At 44.5% G+C, this 19,510-nt stretch overlaps 1 pseudogene; it reads left to right on the top strand.

Annotated features, from left to right (window-relative positions):
• The first annotated feature begins 6,808 nt into the window (after window positions 1–6,808).
• On the top strand, window positions 6,809–15,873 carry LOC127032859 (olfactory receptor 12D1-like; annotated as a pseudogene).
• The last annotated feature ends 3,637 nt before the right edge of the window (window positions 15,874–19,510 follow it).

Raw genomic sequence — 19,510 nt, 5'->3', positions numbered from 1 at the left:
TTGTAGTAGTTGGTAGCTTTGCTTTCCCCAGGGCCTCCAAAGAGTTTTCAAGCATTCTGCAGGAGGCCAGGAAGTTGCATTCTTCCTGTTGAAGGACAAGTTCGGAAGGAACGGTAGACTTTTGTTGAAAAGGGTAACTCCTTGAGGGGGAATTGAACACAGGCCGCGGGGGTGAAAGCACCATACCCTAACCACTAGACCACCAGGGATATTGCCTTAGGGTTGTTGGGCTTGACTTTCTAGGCCTACTTTCTGTCCAACTGAGGCCATTTGTTCTTCTTCAAAGGAGGTTAACACAAGCTCTGAGCTCTTTGTTTCCTTACGGCTCCCTTCTTATTTTTAGCACAGTCAACTGATATAAAAGAGAAACAGAAAATATCTTAAAACAATTTCCAGTATTGTTATACATTGAGGCCACGTCTTTTTGTTTGTTTGTTTGTTTGTTTGTTTGTTTTAGAAAAAAACAGTTTCATTGCTATTTTGTTTACTCTCCAAGGGCTTACAGAAATGTAGGAGGGATGAATAAGATGTGGTTGGAATCATCAGCCTCAAGCTTCCCTCAGTGGAAATTGAACACGGTGTTTTTATTTTGTTTCACCAAGAAAATTGTGGAAAGTTTATTAATCTATGGTGATCCTGGATGTTTATTGCTGTTTTCGGTCAGCTCCAGTAGGTAGTTTCGGAAGCTGATTCATTCTGCATTACAGATGGTACAAGAAGAGAGATGTAAGGAATTCCTGTTCTCAGCATCAAATCCTGAGCCCAATGAAAAACACTGAAGCACAATCAAATGGCGCCTTAGGTTCATCCATCAGAATCAGAATAGCAAGACAAAAAAATCTCAGGGAGAAGAGTCCTCTGCTTTCATTTACCCCACCGCAACCCTCTTCACCTGCTCCTCTGCCTACCTAGGGCTCATTTATAGAGACTGAATTAGCAGGGTGACTAAAACAGCATAGAACTCACAGGGCTCCCAGAAACCCATGAAGGTGTATACAAATCATCTGCGCTGTAGAAGCGCTCTGGGAATTGGAGGAGTTGTGCCTTCTTGGCCTGCTTGCAAAGCCCATAAGAAGTTAAAGGAAATGAAGACGGCTAAGTTACCATCTGTGCAGTGTCAGGGTGGCCGAGTGGATCAACCCTACAATTATTCATGTTGGATCATCCTCACTTCTCTGCTTTAAACTCTTCAAGCTAACTCAAAGCCTAAATCCAGTATTAGATAATAAAAACCATTTCTATTCTTTCAAAATCTGCTACTTCCATTCACAAACTGACCAAACGCACTTAAAAGGGACATTTCTCTACCCCTCAATCCTCCTTTTTTCAACCGCATAAGAATAGTAAGAAGAAGAAGAACTCCATTCATTCATTCAACTAGTACAATGTGCTTTTTGGCTATATTAACAGGAAAGATCTCTCAATAGAATGTCACTGATAGGTACTAAAAGAAATTGCACCATCTGCTCCCTTCAGAAGCAGACTAACAAATCAAGACTGACACACCCCTAGAGCCCCTACCAGGGGTATTCTATCTGCCACCCAAGATCCAGAAACCTGGGAATCCTAGATGCCCCATCATCTCAGGCATTGGCACCCTGACAGCAATATTTTCTGGCTATGTGGACAGTCTCCTCAGGCCCTACACTACCAGCACTCCCTGCTATCTTTGAGACACCGATGACTTCCTGATGAAACTACAATCCATTATTGATCTTCCTGAAAACACCATCCTAGCCAGTATGGATTTAGAAGATCTCTACACCAACATTCCACATAAAGGTGGACTAAAAGCCACAGGAACAGTATCCCCGATAATGTCACTGAAACTTGGTGGCTGAGCTTTGTGACTTTGTCTTCACCTACAACTATTTCATATTTGGGGATGATTTAAACCTTTAAATCAGCGGCACTGCTGTGGGTACCCGCATGGCCCCACAGTTTGCCAACATTTTTATGGCTTTCTTAGAACGACATTTCCTTGGCTCTTTTCCCGTAGTGCCCCTACTTTACTTGCACTACAGTGATGACATCTTCATCATCTGGACCTACGAGAAGGAGGCCCTTGAGGAATTCCACAAGGATTTTAACCATTTCCACCCCACCATCAACCTCAGCCTGGAACAGTTCACACAAGAATCTGCTTCCTGGACACTACACACAAGAGATCCACTTCCTGGACACTACACTGCAAATACGCAATGGTAACATAAATACCACCCTATACTGGAAACCTACTGACTGTGATACTTACCTACATGCCTCCAGCTTTCATCCAGACCACATCACATGATCCGTTGTCTATAGCCAAGCCCTACGATACAACCACATTTGCTGCAATACCTCAGGGAGAGATACACACCTACAGGATCAAGCAATACCCACAAGGGGTATTGCAGAAAGAGATTGATAGAGACGAAAGGGTACCCAGATGTCACCTACTACAAGACAGGTCCAACAAAGAAAGTGACTGAACACCACTATCCATCACCTACAGCCCTCAACCAAAACCTCTCCAGCACATCATGAAGGATCTACAACCATCCTGAAGGACGATTTCTCACTCTCACAGACCTTGGGAGACAGGCCAGTCCTCACTTACAGACAGCCCCACAACCTGAAGCAAATACTCACCAGCAACTACACAACACACAACAAAATCACTAACCCAGGAACCAATCCCTGCAACAAACCCCATTGCCAACTCTGTCGGCATATCAATTCAAGGGACACCATCATAGGACATAACCACATCAGCCACACAATCGGGCTCGTCCGCCTGCACATCTACCAATGTGATATGTGCCATCATGTGTCAGATACATATTAGAATCTTCCTCAACTCCTCCAACAAAGCTTTGGTAGTTTGGGTTTGACAGATTAGCAGGTTGAATAGGAAAATCTTGAAAAAAACTACAGTTGACTTCAGTGAGGGCGTAACAAAGGCCATTTTTCTACTTTCCATCACACTCTCTCAGTCATTTCTGTAGGGAATGAAGTCTTCCAGGCACATGTCATTACCAAAACAAGGTAGAGTAAGGACATTTGCTAACTTCTTTGCCACACTGATGCTCTGAGTTGCTTTGATTCTGTTCATAAATACTAAACGCCCCTTGACGGTCTAATGGAATAATTAATCACAGTGAAACAAATTCAGAATCATGGTGGACCAGTTCGTGGTTTTAGTAAAAATAAATAAACAAACCCAACAACAGTATTTGCTAGCCGGGGTTTTATTTTTTTAGGCTAGGATATTCAAATATATTGAATGGAAGTTGAGTGCCTAACTCCCTTAGGATTTTGTGCTTTATTTATTTATTTATGTATTTATTTATTTATTTTCCCAGCACCTCCTGCCTGCTTGACTTTGTTCTCTGTACGGAACTCTTGGCTTGTTATGCACATACCAGTGACCCTCATGTGGTTCAGAGATTCTGCCCCAGAGGAGACATCTAGAGAATGGAAATTGGTTCCCCCCCTGTGATTCAGACTGTGAATATGATAAAAAGGTTCATTTGTTCCACAGATTCAGCACACCATCCAGAAGTTCATTCAATAGGAGCTTGCATCTCGCTTCCATTCTGAACAGACAGATACTCCTGCTGTTTCTCTTCAGCGTCCTTTAACACCAGTCATTGTTATTGTTTCCATTACAAGGATGACCAACGTGGCCCCTGGCTGAGCTTTGAGGAAACAGCATGTGAGAGTCACCAAGGGTAGGAGTTTCAAATGGCTTTAGACTCCTTTTGAAAAGCTCCTGATTTTGGAAATACAAGTAGCCCTAACAGCCAGTGCTTCGGAAACATGTGTATTACCCCCAAAATTAAGGTAGGCTTCTAGACTAGGAGTTTCAAAACACAGCACATTTAGAAGGTGGCATAGGTTTCCTAGATTCATGAATTTCAAGGCCAGAAGGGACCATTATTATGATCTAGTCTGACATCCTCTATAACTAGGCTTGGAAAAATTCAAATTTTTTAAAAATATATTTTTCATGGATAATATCAGTGTTTATTTGTAAACATTTTTATCAATTTAAATTTTCACAGCTGTGGGGAATTTATATGGGGGTGGTGGTCAGACAATAATTATGTAATGACAGTAGACATTGAGATTCAAAAAGTTTAAGCTTTATAACCCTTACAACACAAACTGTCAATGTCACACGTCAAAATATACGAATTAAATAGCCTTAAATTAAACTCAAATGAGTTCTCAAGCAACATTTTTCTTATGTTGCCGAGCGATACATTTCTATTATCAACAGAAATAGTTTTTCTTTGTTTTGTGTTTGTATGGTGAAGTTGATGTTTACCGACATTTACTGATAAAAAGCTGATACCTCCGAGTCCGCTTATGCAGCAGTCATTACAGCTCATTTTATACTCCTTAAGGTTTGACTCTAATAAGTGCTCCAGCAGCATTTTTCTACCTTTACCTATTTCTAAACTTCAAGGATCAATGGCAAATTTTTTTCCACTGGTTTGCGTGCGTACATTGAAATCAATGTTCACTGACATTTACTGATAAAAAACAAATGCTTCCAAGCATATGTATACCATATGCCAAAGAATCCCACCAAATGATTCCTGTATAACTTTTATGTCAGATATAGCAGATAGCAATGCAGGTTTTTTTTAAAAAAACAGCCTAGTTTAGTGGCTAGAATGACCAACTAAGACTCAAGAGACCTAAACTTTATCCCAGCTCAGCCATTCACTTGCTGTGTGACCTTGGGTAGACGGTTTCCTCCCTTTGCTTCACCACACACCCTTTATTTAGCTTGTGAGCTCGCTGGACTGGGGCAGGGCTATCTCTTGCTGTGTGTCTGTACAGTGTAAAAAGGGCTATAATCTCAGTTGTCACCTCTAATTGCTACAGTATTACAAATCATAGTGGACATGATGGTAACTGCCCAGTTGAATTGTTATTAGGCTTATGAATCCCTAGATGTAGCTTCCTGTTAATGTCCTAGGATTCTAAGCAGATAACCTCCAGTCTAAGTTCATTATGAGTGTGCCAGACATGGCAATTTCATGCAATATCCTTGGGATACCTTACTGGATTAAGTTTAAGTATTTTGGAAGTCCATTGTATTCAATGAATGGTTTCTGTATTATTGTGGGTCAGAATTGTATGCTACCTCTCAATGGGGGAGATATGACAGGTGTGAGATGTAGGGGGTTCTACAGACAATACTGAAAAATGTGCCAGACAAGAACAGATTTTTGAGACAAAAGTGGGGGATATCTGTGAGGACGATTATAGGGGGAGATGAATACAAATTCCTCACCTCCGGTTATGCACATTCCCCACCTATGCTTATGCAAAATCCCAGCCATTTGTAGCTGCACCCTGAGCAGTGGGTCACTGTCTGCTGATGACATGTTACATGATGATAAGATCAAAGGCCCAAGATATTTAAAGGAAAGAAGGAACTTTTCATGGTTGTTTAGTTCTGAATCAGTTATGAACTTGAAACCACAGGGAAAACCCAGTTGTGGATCTGATGGACTGACACTTACCAGAGCCTGAGGCTGGAGTTAGGTGACCTCTGTTAGTCTTTTTAGCATGTATGTAGGCTATTTTATTATTTTAATATGTTTTTTCTACAATGCTTTCACCCTAAAATAAATGTCCTTGCTTATAAAGAACTGCATAGAAACATAACTGTGAGCCATTAAGCTGTTCATAGCCTTGGGAGAGGAAACAAAGCACTGGTGCTGGCATGTGTAGGCAGTCTGGCTAAACAGTATAGGCAGAGAACTGTGCAGCCCAGAGAAAACCTGGTCAGGAGGGGGAGAGACATGGGCCTCTACCAAAGAAAGGGGATGGCTGAGGAGCTACTAGCCTAAAATGAGGTCTTCAGCGGACCACCGGGGAGAATACAGGTGCAGTTGCCTTGAACTGTGACAATGACTATCAGATGCTACGGGTGATCCCCAGTTCTACTTTGAGCATGTCCATTCGTGTCTAAGTGCCACTCTCCGTCGTTCCAGTGAGAGTGGTGGGTAATAGAAATAAATTAACAACAACAGGAACGTTAAACATTTCCTCCCTAAAAATCTCACAGAAGGGGCAATGAAAACCAATGGGATGTAAACTCAGAACAATATTTGATTTTGTTTCATGTTGGTTCAATGAAAATATCTGGATTGTTCATGGCAAACTGGGCTGATAAAGAGAGAACAATAAGAGTTTGAAAATCAGCACTCTAAAGTTTTCACTGGAGTCTGCTCTGTTTCTTTCAGGACCCCTTTTGCAAAAAACCTAAAACACTCTGAGACTGTGCTTTGCTGGAATGACTGCTTTCCATGTGGCTATTTCCCGTTATCAGATATGCATAATGTTGATCTGTGAAGAATTCTTCACCTCTTGGGAACTGCTGAAAATAAATTCATCAAGGACTATGGTCAGGTTTAATGAGCAAGTGTAAGGCAATTTGGAGTCCCACTTCAACATGGGATGGAAGATGCTTTTGCAACTGCAAAGTAGTATGATTAATATGTCTACTTTTATACATAACTCTTATAACTGCAGTGATAGATAGATAGATTTGATTTTCTATCTATCTATCTCAGCTTCACAAAGAAACGAAAAATCAGTAATTATTTTGCCTCTTTTTACTATACAATTATATCTGGGTAAACAATGTACCTATGGCTGCAGAAAGAAAACTCTCTATCACAAAATGTCTGACTCCAACCCAATGTATTGCATTGGGATCAGGTTCTGCAACATGGGGGGAGGGGATGGAACCTTACGCTGCTTTCACTTTCTGTTGCTTTGCCCTCTTCCTCCTGCAGGGATGGAGAACCAGACAGAGGTGAGAGAGTTCATTTTCCTGGGCCTCACCAATGTGAGGAGTCTTCAGTGCTATCTCTTTGCCCTCTTCCTGCTGCTCTACATGGCCAGCGTTTTAGGTAATTGTGCCTGTGATACTGGCCGAGCCCAGACTCCACACCTCCATGTACTTCTTCCTGGGAAATCTCTCCAGCCTAGACATCTTCTACTCCACAGTCACTGTGACCAAGATGTTGGCCGGTTTCCTCTCAGGGCACCAGACCATCTCCTTCACCAGCTGCCTGGCACAGCTCCATTTCTTCCATTTCCTGGGCAGCAGTGAGGCCATGCTGCTGGCTGTCATGACCTACGACCGCTACATGGCCATCTGCAACCCACTGCGCTACACACTGGTCATGAGCCCACAGGCTTGCCTGCTGCTTGCAGGAGTCACCTGGGCCATTGGCTTCCTGCACGCCCTGATGCACACGGTCATGACCTCCTGGTTGCTCTCCTGTGGCCCCAACAGTATCCACCACTTCTTCTGTGACATCAAGCCCCTGCTGAGCCTGGCCTGCAGCAGCACCCGCCTCAACCTGAGCCTCCTCCACACCGTCACTGGGATTATTGGTGTGAGTCCATTCATCCTCACGCTCCTCTCCTACCTCTACATCATCTCCTTCCTCTTCCTGAAGGTCCGGTCACGGGAAAGCAGGAGGAAGGCCTTCTCCACTTGCACCTCGTACCTCACCATGATAGCATTGTACTATGGGACAGCGATCTTCGCCTACTTGCGTCCTTCTTCAGGAAGCTCCAAGAGAGACGAGATGATCATCACCCTAGTGTACAGTGTCATCACCCCAGCTCTGAATCCCGTCATCTACACCCTGAGGAACAGTGAGGTGAAATACATCCAGGAAATTCATCACTAGAAAACTCTTCCCTGAACGGAACTAAGTAAAATGACTGCTTCTTGTTTTGAAGTGAAAAGGAGAGATGTTGACCAAGGGAATTATAATGTAAGGGATCTATCTTCAATATCCGCTGGAAAAATAGACTGTAGGTGACATTCTTGCAGTGAGCAAGATAGAGATGGAAAAATGTCCTCCCAGGATTTCTTCATCTCTAATTGTTAGAAATTTGGTACATAGGTCCCATTTGAATATTTATTGACTTATTAGTTCTAATTCTGGTTTCCTCCCATTGTTCATTATAAATGAAATTTCTTTCACTATAAATCTCTTCTCTGGCTTGTATTCATAGCTGGCAACTAAACCTACAATTGTGATAAAGGTATTTTAATGTCTGTGCAGCCAGCTTAAACGAACCTAATTTTTAAAGCCCCATTGATTTGTTTCTTTTCCCTACACCCCTCTTCTTGTCACAACAATGGAGAGTTAAGATTTTTTGGATGCCCCAACTGTGCATGTAATATACCTTGTGTGCTTATTTGTGGTATCTGTCTTGGTACACTTAAGAATTGGGGTTGATCTTATGAAATGTCTATATCTGTATGAAATTTCTGACAGTGGCTCAGCCCCAACTTTCCACCCTAATGTCCTTCTTCCTGGGCAAAACATCTTCTGTTCCACAGTCACCATACCCAAGATGCTGTCCAGCTTCCTCTCAGGGCACCAGGCCATCTCCTTTACCAGCTGCCTCACCCAATTCCATTTCTTCCACTTCCTGGGCAGCAGGAAGGCCATTCTGCCAGCTGTCATGGCCTGTGAGTGCTACATGGCCCTCTTCATCCTGCTGCACTACACTCTGGTCTGGAACCCATAGGCCTGCCTGTGGCTGATAGCAGTGACCGGTGCCACTTCATCCCTGAACATGCTGATGCAACAGTCATGACCTCCTGGCTGTGTTTCTAGTGCCTCAGCTGCTTCTAGGGCTTCCTCTGTGACATCAAGCCCCTGCTGAGCCTGGCCTGCTGCAGCACCCACCTCAACCTGAGCCTACTCAAAATTATCACTAGGAGCTTCTGTCATAACTTAGTCCCAGATTTGGACCTTAGCGTCCAATATATGGGGGTTAGCATGAAACCCTCCAAGCTTAGTTACCAGCTTGGACCTGGCACTTGCTGCCACTACCCAAAAAATTAGAGTGTTTTGGGGCACTCTGGTCCCCCTGAAAAACCTTCCCTGGGGACCCCAAGACCCAAATCCCTTTAGTCTCACAACAAAGGGAAATAATCCTTTTTCCCTTCCCCCCTCCAGGTGCTCAGGCTAGCAAATCCAACACACACAGATCTCCCCCTGATTTCTTCCTCCCACCAATTCCCTGGTGAGTACAGACTCAATTTTCCTGAAGTAAAGAAAAACTCCAACAGGTCTTAAAAGAAAGCTTTATATAAAAAGAAAGAAAAATACATACAAATGGTCTCTCTGTATTAAGGTGACAAAATACAGGGTCGATTGCTTAAAAGCATATTGAATAAACAGCCTTATTCAAAAACAATACAAATTAAAGCACTTCAGCACTTATATTCATGCAAATACCAAAGAAAAGAAACCATATAACTTACTATCTGATCTCTTTGTCCTTACACTTAGAAACAGAAGATTAGAAAACAGAAACTACTTCTCCAAAGCTCAGAGAAAGCAGGCAGACAGAAAACAAAGACTCAGACACAAACTTCCCTCCACCCAGAGTTGAAAAAATCCGGTTTCCTGATTGGTCCTCTGGTCAGGTGCTTCAGGTGAAAGAGACATTAACCCTTAGCTATCTGTTTATGACACGCCCCCCAAATTGCAGACAGTGGGGAAGCTCACTGGCGGCAATTTCCTTCTAGAACTTTAAAATAAACAGATTAATACAACACATGCACCTTTACATATACCACTAAGTATATAACTAACAGACTTCTACATTTTAAGAACACTTTTTAACTACTGAATTCTGGGAAACTCTCACGGGACAGAGCATCAGCAACTTTGTTAGAAGCTCCTGTGATGTGTTGAATTTGAAAATTAAAATTTTGGAGAGCTAAACTCCAATGAAGAAGTTTCTTGTTGTTCTCCTTGGCAGTATGAAGCCACTTTAGTGCAGCATGGTCAGTTTGTAGTTGGAACCGCCGTCCCCAAACATATGGGCGTAGCTTTTCCAGGGCGTACACAATGGCATAGCATTCCTTTTCACTGACTGACCAGTGACTTTCCCTCTCAGACAGTTTCTTGCTGAGAAACACGACAGGATGGAAGTTGTGATCTGTTGCTTCCTGCATGAGCACTGCTCCTATACCACGCTCAGATGCATCTGTGGTTACTAGGAATGGCTTGTCAAAGTTCGGGGCCCTGAGCACAGGGTCAGACATGAGCATCGCCTTAAGCTGGGTAAAGGCCTTTTGACACTCATCAGTCCACTTAACTGCATTTGGCTGGGTCTTTTTGGTCAGGTTGGTCAGTGGGGCAGCGATTTGGCTGTAGTGTGGTACAAATCGCCTGTAATATCCGGCCAAGCCTAAGAAGGATTGGACCTGCTTTTTGGACCGTGGGACAGGCCACTTTTGGATAGCATCCACCTTGGCCTGTAGGGGGTTTATGGTTCCTCGACCCACCTGGTGCCCCAGGTAAGTCACTCTGTTTTGGCCTATTTGACACTTTTTGGCCTTAACAGGTAGTCCGGCCTGCCTGATGCGCTCAAAGACCTTTTCCAGGTGTAGTAGGTGTTCGGGCCAGGAGTCTGAAAAAATGGCCACATCATCGAGGTAGGCGACTGCAAATTTTTCCAGTCCAACTAGTAGACCATCTACCAGCCTCTGGAAGGTGGCGGGTGCATTTCGAAGGCCGAAAGGAAGGACATTGAATTCATACACCCCCGCATGGGTGACGAATGCTGACCTCTCCTTGGCAGGTTTATCTAGCGGTACTTGCCAGTACCCCTTGGTTAAGTCTATGGTAGAGATGAACTGGGCACGTCCCAACTTCTCCAATAGCTCATCGGTACATGGCATTGGATAGTTGTCCAGACGTGTTACCGCATTTAGCTTACGGTAGTCCATGCAAAAGCGTATTTTCCCATCTGGTTTGGGTACCAGAACCACTGGAGATGCCCATGCACTGGTAGATCAGCGGATTATACCCATCTGTAGCATGTTTTGGATCTTCCGTTCTATAGCAGCTTGGGCATGAGGAGACACCCGGTAGGGTGGTGTTCTGATTGGGTGAGCATTACCTGTATCAATGGAGTGGTATGCCCGTTCAGTCCGTCCTGGGGTGGCTGAGAACAATGGGGCGAAGCTAGTGCACAGCTCCTTGATTTGTCGCCGCTGCAGATGTTCCAGGGTGGTTGAGAGGTTCACCTCTTCCACGCCACCGTCTTTTTTCCCGTTGTAGTCAGGCCACTTAGCATCATCTCCCTGGACTGTAAACTGACAAACCTGTAAATCTCTGGAATAGAAAGGCTTGAGAGAATTAACATGGTACACTTTAGGCTTTAGTGAGGAATTGGGAAATGCTATGAGGTAGTTTACAGTTCCCAGGCACTCTTGGACCATGAATGGCCCTTCCCATGATGCTTCCATCTTATGGGCCTGTTGCGCCTTCAAGACCATAACCTGGTCTCCTACCTTGAAGGAACGTTCTCTGGCATGTCTGTCATACCAGGCCTTTTGCTCTTCCTGAGCATCCTTTAGGTTTTCTCTAGCAAGGGCTAAAGAGTGTTGGAGGGTGCTTTGTAGGTTGCTTACAAAGTCCAGAATGTTAGTTCCTGGAGAAGGCGTAAACCCCTCCCATTGCTGCTTTACCAACTGTAATGGTCCCTTAACCTCGTGACCATACACAAGTTCAAATGGTGAAAACCCTAAACTGGGATGTGATACAGCCCTGTAGGCAAACAGCAACTGCTGCAACACTAGGTCCCAATTACTGGAGAATTCGTTGATGAATTTTCGTATCATGGCCCCCAAAGTTCCATTGAACCTTTCCACCAGGCCATTGGTTTGATGGTGGTACGGGGTGGCAACCAAGTGATTCACCCCATGAGTTTCCCACAGTTTTTCCATGGTCCCCGCCAGGAAATTAGACCCTGAATCTGTAAGGATGTCGGAGGGCCAACCTACCCTGGCAAAGATGTCTGTTAGGGCCAGGCACACAGGGTTAGCCCTGGTGTTGCCTAGAGTGACTGCTTCTGGCCATCGGGTAGCAAAGTCCACTAAAGTCAGTACGTACTGCTTTCCTCTGGGTGTCTTTTTTGGGAAAGGACCCAGAATATCCACAGCTACTCGCTGAAATGGGACCTCAATTATGGGGAGTGGCTGGAGAGGGGCCTTGACCTGGTCTTGAGGCTTTCCCACTCTTTGGCATACCTCACAAGACCGGACATACTTGGCAACGTCCTTGCCCATCCCCTCCCAGTGGAAGGACTTCCCCAACCGGTCCTTGGTTCTGTTCACCCCATCATGGCCACTGGGATGATCATGGGCTAAGCTTAAGAGCTTCCCCAGGTACTTAGTTGGAACCACCAACTGTTTTTGCGGCTGCCATTCTTCCCGGTGTCCACCAGAAAGAATTTCCTTGTATAAAAGTCCTTGGTCTATAACAAACTGGGATCAATTAGAAGAGCTGAGAGGCGGTGGGGTGCTCCGTGACGCCGCCCACGCTTTCTGAAGGCTGTCATCTGCTTCCTGCTCAGTCTGGAACTGTTCCCTTGAGGCTGGGGTCACCAGTTCTTCCTCAGACTGTGGACTTGGGCTTGGTCCCTCTGGAAGCGATGTAGATGATGGGGTTGTTTCCGTTGATGGTGAACCGCTCTCCGCTGGTGCACCTGAGGGTATTTCAGGCTCTGGCTGAGCCTTTTGGGTATGGCTGTCTGTTGCTTCTACCAGTTCTGGCTCACTGGCGCCCTCTGGCTTTGAGATTGAAGATGTGGTTGCACTTGCTGGTGCTGGTTGCTGTTCCAGTTCCGGGCCTGGGACTGGAGGTGTTGTGGCTGTTTTAGTGGTTGGCATGGAATCCGGGTCCACTACCTCTGTCTGGGTCTCTAGTAACACAGACGGGGCGTCTGTGGACGGTTCAGGAACAGGAATGGGTCTGGAAGCTTGCCTGGTTTGGCTACGTGTAACCATTCCCCCTCTCTTGGCCCGCCTCACCTGGTTGGCCAAGTCTTCCCCCAGTAGCATGGGGATAGGATAATTGTCATAGACTGCAAAAGTCCACATTCCTGACCAGCCTTTGTACTGGACAGGCAGTTGAGCTGTAGGCAAGTCTACAGCTTGTGACATGAAGGGGTAAATTGTAACTTTGGCCTTTGGGTTGATGAATTTGGGGTCAACGAAGGATTGGTGGATAGCTGACACTTGTGCCCCCGTGTCTCTCCACGCATTAACCTTCTTTCCGCCCACTCTCAAATTTTCCCTTCGCTCCAAGTGTATTTGAGAGGCATCCGGGCCTGAGGATCTTTGGTGTGATGGTGGTGTAATGAATTGCACTCGCATGGTGTTCTTTGGACAGTTGGCCTTGATATGTCCCAGTTCATTACACTTAAAGCATCTTCCATCTGATGGGTCACTGGGCCGAGGTGAGTTACTGGAGACTGGTGAGGTGGAAGTGTAGGGTGTCTGTGGCTTTACTTGGGTGGTATGTGGGGTCTTTGGCTGTCCTCGGTTGTAGGGTTTAAGGTCTGTGTGCCCCCTGGGGTAATCGTTCCCCTTGACAGTAGCTTTCTTGCTTTTTGCCACTTCCATCCATTTGGCTCCAATCTCCCCCGCCTCAGCGAGATCTTTGGGTTTTCCATCTTGTATGTACCGTGTGATGTCTTCAGGAACACCATCCAAGAACTGCTCCATTTGTATGAGGAGGTGCAGTTCTTCCAAGGTTTTAACATTGTGTCCTGATATCCAGGCCTCATAATTTTTTGCAACGTAGTAGGCGTGTTTGGGAAATGACACATCTGGTTTCCACTTTTGGGTTTTGAAGCGCCGACAGGCATGATCTGGGGTTATCCCCATTCTGTATCTGGCCTTGGTTTGAAAAAGTTTATAGTCATTCATTTGCTGCTTAGGCATTTCAGCTGCCACCTCTGCTAAAGGTCCACTGAGCTGTGACCTTAATTCTACCATGTACTGGTCTTCGGGGATGCTGTACCCAAGACAGGCTCTTTCAAAATTTTCCAAGAAGGTCTCGGAGTCATCCCCTGCCTTGTAGGTGGGAAATTTCCTGTGCTGTGGAGCAATAATTGGCGCCGGGTTGTTAGGGTTGGCTGGCACATGCAGCCCAGCTTTTGCCAAGTCCAGTTCATGTTTTCTCTGTTTTTCCTTCTCTTCATTTTCTTTTTGTTGTTTTTCCATTTCTTGGCGGTGGGCCTACTCTTCTTCTGCTTGTTTCCTTCGGTGGGCCACCTCTTCTTCTTCTAGTTTTCTTTTGTGTGCTGCCTCTTTGGCTGCCTGTTCTCTTTGGTAGGCTGCCAGTTTGATGCTTTCTTCCTTTTCTTTCAGCTCCATCTCTTTTTGTTTTATTTCTAGTTCCTGTTTGCATTTTTCCATCTCTCGCCTGTGTTCAGCTTCTTTGATTTGGTCTTCGGCCTCAATTTTTGCCTTAGAAGTCATGATTCCTGTTTTCTTGTGTTGGGGTGCCCTCCGGTGTTTATCTTCTGAACTGCAGGCTCTCTGTTGCCTCCTGAAGTCTATCTAGCAACAGTGCCTTTAGCTAATCTTCAATGTTAAGTAAACCTGAAAAACCACTTTATATGCATGTATATAGTGCTGGTAATGACTCTCAATGGGTGAGCTATTGCATGACAAAAGACCTGTAACAGCTCCTTAATGGCTTCTTGCTTAATATGCAAGCCACAAACTGCCAGAGAGAGCAGAAAAAAAAATTCTCTCTGGTTCCCTTTTAAAACCAAACTGTTTCTCTCTGCTAAAAAGCCCTTAGCAGAGAAAAGAAAAATATAATATTCCTACTGGCTTCTGGATTTTGTCTATCCCGTAACTGCTGCACACCATGTCATAACTTAGTCCCAGATTTGGACCTTAGCGTCCAAAATATGGGGGTTAGCATGAAAACCTCCAAGCTTAGTTACCAGCTTGGACCTGGTACTTGCTGCCACCACCCAAAAAATTAGAGTGTTTTGGGGCACTCTGGTCCCCCTGAAAAACCTTCCCTGGGGACCCCAAGACTCAAATCCCTTGAGTCTCACAACAAAGGGAAATAATCCTTTTTCCCTTCCCCCCTCCAGGTGCTCCTAGAGAGATACACAGACACAAGCTCTGTGAATCCAAACAGAGTGACTCCCCCTCTCCGTTCCCAGTCCTGGAAACAAAAGCACTTTCCTCTTCACCCCGAGGGAATGCAAAATCAGGCTAGCAAATCCAACACACACAGATCTCCCCCTGATTTCTTCCTCCCACCAATTCCCTGGTGAGTACAGACTCAATTTCCCTGAAGTAAAGAAAAACTCCAACAGGTCTTAAAAGAAAACTTTATATAAAAAGAAAGAAAAATACATACAAATGGTCTCTCTGTATTAAGGTGACAAAATACAGGGTCAATTGCTTAAAAGCATATTGAATAAACAGCCTTATTCAAAAACAATACAAATTAAAGCACTTCAGCACTTATATTCATGCAAATACCAAAGAAAAGAAACCATATAACTTACTATCTGATCTCTTTGTCCTTACACTTAGAAACAGAAGATTAGAAAACAGAAACTACTTCTCCAAAGCTCAGAGAAAGCAGGCAGACAGAAAACAAAGACTCAGACACAAACTTCCCTCCACCCAGAGTTGAAAAAATCCGGTTTCCTGATTGGTCCTCTGGTCAGGTGCTTCAGGTGAAAGAGACATTAACCGTTAGCTTTCTACACTGGGTTCTTTTGTCCCCAACTTCCTGCTGTACCTCTACTTAATTTCCCTCCTCCGGACAATCATGGGAAATCAGGACCAATATCTTTTCTACCTGCACCTCCCACCCATGATGGTGTCTCCATGCTATGTACCAACTCTCCTGGGGTCTCCTCTGAAAGGAATATTATAGTCATCCACACATACAATGTTGTCACTTCAATTCTGAACCCCATGATCTATCTTTCAGGAAGGAGGAGGTGAAATTTGCCCTGTAGAAATTGCTAAACAGAAAACTCTTCTAGGAAAGGACATGAATAAAAAAAAGACACATAAAACCCTTTAAAATTATGATTAAAACTTTTTAGTCTTTTTGGACTCCAAGATTTTTAAGTACACATTAGATTCCCTCTCTCCTCTCATTTTTTCCCCTTCAAGCTGTCACTATAGGGCTGTGCTAAGTTTGTTTGGGTACCCTAATATCATTTCTTGCTGCAACATGTATGCATACTGTTTAACTTTCATTCTGAATTTCCTGTGGGCTTTTGTGGGGAAATTACACCTTGGTAATGTATTCTACCCTAAATTAAGGACATGTTCTCTAAACCTGGACTCCATCTTAATGACTGCTTATAGTGAAACTTTGAAGGATAATGGTGAGGAAATTACCGTGAACCATGCCAAAAAGAGTATTCCTATATTTCTATATGCAAAATTTCATTGTTTTAACTAGATGGGAAGCTGGAAAAAATTATGATAGGGCAGAGTTAAGGTTATTTTGGTGGCTTAACTGTGCATTTCCATTCCTTAATATGTTTGGATTTAAGTTGAACCTTAACTTGGAAGTTCTTGGGTTTTAACACTTCATTTTGTATAATTACAATATCCCTGCAGTGCATTTTACCCAAATTTACTGATGTAAAACATTATTTCTGTTTTAACATCAATTTTGTGTGATACTTGCAAAGGGAAGATGACAATGGAATATATAACTGCAGCAGCCAGTCTGCATTGGACAATGAAAAACAGGTTGCAGGAGACAATCCTGGCCCTTGACCATAACGAAAAGTTGGCAATGAACTATATAATGTGGGAGAACAATCTGTATTAGCCACTGAAAGATTGATTCTACAGGAGAACTCACAATGGCAAAAATGGATGGAAGGAGCTGAACAAATGTCATAGCAAGACTCTCTCATCTCTACTAATTGTGAGGCAACATTAGATGAATTATTAATTAATATTTATTATTATTACACTAACAACTTTAGGCATCAAATGAGATCAGAACCCCAACGACTTGGAAAAGTTAAAAAAAAATAGTGATAGCCAGTCCCTGCTCCCTAGAGACCTTCCAAAGTAAAGTGTTTCAAAGGAAAATATGAGATTTAGGCAACCATGGGCTAGATACACTAAAGAACTTACGTGCTATGTTAGGCACCTAAATCCCAGAATCAGGCCCCACTGGGAATCACAAAACCCTGCTCAGCTGCCTCCAAATGCTGTGGGTGCCTCAGCTCTCTTGGAATCTAATTTTTTCAGGAAAGAGTTCCCGAGGCACCTATGATTCTTCCTCTGAGCATGACCACTGGAGCCCCATGCCAGGTATCTGGACATCTAAGCCCCACAGTGATGCAGAAAATAGGGGAAGATAGTTTTTCCTTCATCTAACCAGCCTGAGGAGCCTGATCTGGTAAGCCTGCTCAGAGCTCACCTACCAGATTAGGCTCCTTTAGGCAAGTTTATGCAAAACAAACAGGGGACAGGGTTGGAAACCCAAAGGTGGCTGAGTTCCCTTGATAAGTTTTAGACCAGTTGTCATGGTACTCATCCAGCATGTGGGAGACCCCCAGTTGAAATCCCCCCTCTGCCTGAGGGGTAGAAAGGATTTGAATAGGGATCTATCACCTCTGAAGGGTTATGGTATATTGTGATGTTGGGCTTCCTCAGTCCCTCCTGTATAAGCTGTTCCACTGTGAATAAATAATGAAAGAATCCATAGGCCAGAGAGAGAGAGAGACCAAGCATGGGGATAACTCTTCAGCCTGGTGATTAGGGCACTCACCTAGGAGGTAGCAAATCCCCTACTCTCCCTCAGGTAGAGAAGGAACTTGAAATGGGGGTCTCACAGATCCCATGTGAGCATCCTAACCACTGAGCTAAAAGTTATGAGGGAGCTCTTTCTCCCTCCACTCTCCCCCTGGCCCCCGGCTTCTTGCAATAACACCATAGGCACCAAACACCAAGAGAGAGAGTTTGCAGCTGAGAATCCCAGCCAGAGGGAGGCACCTCCCCACGTCCTGGACATAGGCACCTATCTCTAGGAGTGGTGTGGGGCTTAGGACGCAACCTTCTTCTTGGAATCTCCCATTGGCTAGCTTAGGCGAGAAGCCAGCTATCGTGCTGACTTTTTTGAATCCCATTGTGAGGCACCATAGAGTCATAAAATCATAGGACTGGAAGGGACTTTGAGAGGTCATCTAGATCTCAAATTTTACAAGTGTATTCTCTATGCCATTATCTAATTCACTGATGAAGATATTGAACATTGAGGTGATGCAGTTGCACAAATTCCACTGACTTCTAGTGGGCATTTGCTCCTAAGTCACTTAAGACCTTTTGAAAAGCTTATCCCTAGTTACTGAAGAAGGCAAGAAATCAGGAAACAGGTTCTATTTTTGGCTCTCTCACTGGCCTGCTGTGTGACCTTGGACAAGTCACCGCCCCTATCTGTGCCTCAGTTTCCCTTTAGAAGAATTAAGTTAATGGTACTGTACCATCTTTCTAAAGTGCTTTATAAGATGTGCATGCAGATTCCCTTGCTAGCAGAGCTGTTGTTATTCCATTAATCCAGGGGTTCCCAAACAGTGAGCTGTGGCCCAAAGATGGGCTGTGCCGTAGTCTTGAGTGGTTTGCTGGCGCAGACATGGGGAGGATGGGGGGCATTGAGAAGTGGACAGCAACGGCATGGTGGCCAGCAATGGACTCTGCCCAGAGCCGGCGGAGCTCAGCACCCCCAGCGGGCAGGTGAGGGTGCAGCGATGATGCCGGGCGGAGGGCGACGAGAAGGGGCCATCCCCAAGAGGTGGCAACTCCCAGGGCAGCCAGAGGAGGCTGGAGGGTTCACAGCCATTTCTGCTCTAAGTCACCACCCCCTGCAATCCATGGCTGCCGGGTCTTCTGGATCATCAGCCCCACAGGCCTCCTAGGGACAATGACGTGATTGGGTCCATCAGCAGCACAAATGGGCCTCAGGGATAAAAAATTGGGAACCCCTGCATTAAGCAGTGGTGTAGGGCTGCTCTGAACATAGACTCAGTGCTTTCTGTTAAAAATCATATTTCAAACACTGATTATTACCACCAAAGCCTGACAAGCTTTTGACCAACAAATTTTCAGTTTTTGCAGAAAATAAAATGTTCCCGACATTGTTTTTGATAAAAAGTCATTTTTTGTCCAAATTGTGTTAGATGGAAAACAGTGACCAGCTCTAGTGCTGAGTTTGAAACAGAGCCTGGCAGGAGCCAAAGAGCCTAAAGGAATTATGCACCAAACTCCCAAAGTGTGATAATGGGAGTTGGGCACTTGACTCCCCTTGCCGCTTTTGAAAAGTCCAGCCTACATTTCCAGCATAGAAAATAAATCTGCCCTGCAAGAATTAGATTTAAATAGCAGGTTAGATGGTCAGGGATGATCTAAATATATTTATTCCTCCCTCAGCATGGAGGCATGGACAAAATGACCTCTTGGGGTCCCTTCCATCCCTACATTTCTATAACGCTACGTAAACAAAACCTTTGGAACATTTTCATGCAAACAGGTCTCACTCCCAAAGGGTTACAGCACAGAGATGATTAAAAATTGGGATCATAGGCAAATGAATTTCAATGGGAATTGGCCACTCGACTCCCATGGGCTCCACTGAAAATCCCAGATATAGAC

This window comes from Gopherus flavomarginatus, chromosome 12, assembly GCF_025201925.1.
Source record: "Gopherus flavomarginatus isolate rGopFla2 chromosome 12, rGopFla2.mat.asm, whole genome shotgun sequence".
Classification (NCBI taxonomy): domain Eukaryota; kingdom Metazoa; phylum Chordata; order Testudines; family Testudinidae; genus Gopherus; species Gopherus flavomarginatus.
This window is presented reverse-complemented; position numbering and strand designations above follow the sequence as displayed.